At 40.4% G+C, this 1,679-nt stretch overlaps 1 non-coding gene across 1 annotated transcript; it reads left to right on the top strand.

Moving 5' to 3' along the window:
* Window positions 1-519: 519 nt before the first annotated feature.
* LOC131143574 (small nucleolar RNA R71) lies at window positions 520-625 on the top strand. The gene has a single exon (XR_009133559.1). It is a non-coding gene; the product is annotated as a small nucleolar RNA R71 (small nucleolar RNA).
* The last annotated feature ends 1,054 nt before the right edge of the window (window positions 626-1,679 follow it).

Genomic DNA, 1,679 nt, shown 5'->3' with positions numbered 1-1,679 from the left:
AAAGGCGGCATCAAGAAGAAGACTTCTCAAGGCGAGACCTCCTAGGTGCACAATATTTCTAAGGCTCCTGTATTGCCACCCTTAGCTGCTGTAACCGAGGGGTCAAGACTACATGATCCGGTCATCTCTAGTGCTACCCTCCAACATGCCATACTTCTAGAAGATGAATCTATGAGCTAAAGATGATGCTCCCCCAAGCCTTTAGCTCTGTTGCTCATCATGCCGCTTACCAGGTATGTTGCATATGTATCTAGCTTTTGAACTATGGTGTGCAGTGTGGGTGTAAGGTCATGGCATGTGGCTAACTCGTAGACTCCCTTAGATTTGGAAGTGGAGGGTTCAAATGGTCTACGAGCAACAACAACATACTGCTGAGAATTCTCGGCTAGGTTCTCGAAGAGAACCTAGGCCTCTTTCTCATGTTTGGTAAGGAAAGTACCTCCACAAGAAGCATCTACCATTGACTTATCTCGTTCAGCTAATCCTTAGTAGAAGGTCTAAACTAATTGCCATTTAGGGACCTAATGGTGTGGGCATTTATGTAATAGGTCCCTAAAGCGCTCTTACGTCTCAAAAAATAGTTTTCCATTTAACTGTGAGAAACTAGTAATGACTCTCCTAAGATGGTTAGTATTCCCAATTGGTAAGTACTTTTTCAAAAACTCACACTACATGGTGGCCCAGTTGGTCACCAAGTTCAGCTCTAAGGACATCAACCAATATTTGGACTTATCCTTCAGAGAGAATGGGAAAAACCTTTAGCTGAGGGCATCATCATCAAAATTATGGATGCGGATGGTGGAACATATCTCGAGAAATTCATCCAGATGCTTATAAGGATTTTCGTTTGAATTTCCATAAAAATTGGGAAGCATCAAGATGATAGAACTCTTTATCTCAAATTGTGCCTCCTGGACATCCGGATATCGGATGCAAGATGGCAAGGTGTAGGTGTTGGGTACAACGTAGTCCCTAAGAGGCCTAAGTGGTTGCTCTACTACCACAGGTTGGTGGGGAGCTTGGGGTTCTAGATTTTGAACAGCAGGAATTGGATTACGTTTGGCCATCATTTTGGGTTTGGATGACTCAGCAAACTCGGGATTAGAGGTGGGTTTCTTAATGGACCTCTAGGATCTATCAATCTTTGGGTCTATAGGCACTAGTTTAGGATCCATAGAACGTACACCTAGCATACACACTTAAAGCACACATATTCAAGACTTCAATATGTAAAAGAAAAACAAAAATGAAAGAAAAACAAAGCAATAATACTCCAAACTAGAAGTTGGCTAATAATCGTAACCTAGTCCCCGGCAATGACGTCAAAATTTGGTAGGATCGCTAAAACTTGGGTTCTCAACTACCAAAAATACAATTTATAAAACCTAACTAATCCTAAGTTCTATAGAAAGTGAGAAAGTCAAGTATCAATCCACAGGGACTCAAATGCAGTTATGAACCACTTACAATCTAGTTTACTAAAACTTTGTGTAAAAGAAAGTAAAAAGAAGAGACTTTGATTAGGTTTTCTAACAATCCTACTGAAAAGCATGTAAAGTTTATATTAACTCTACTCCTACAAATTAGTGCTCAATTATGAATCCAACTTAGCATGTCATGTGCGTAAACTACGTTTGATCAACTATCCGTATTAGGCTAGATGGTGAAAGGAACCGTTC

Source organism: Malania oleifera, chromosome 11 (assembly GCF_029873635.1).
Source record: "Malania oleifera isolate guangnan ecotype guangnan chromosome 11, ASM2987363v1, whole genome shotgun sequence".
Classification (NCBI taxonomy): Eukaryota; Viridiplantae; Streptophyta; class Magnoliopsida; order Santalales; family Ximeniaceae; genus Malania; species Malania oleifera.
The sequence above is the reverse complement of the archived record's forward strand: the minus strand, read 5'-3'. Positions and strand labels throughout refer to the sequence as shown.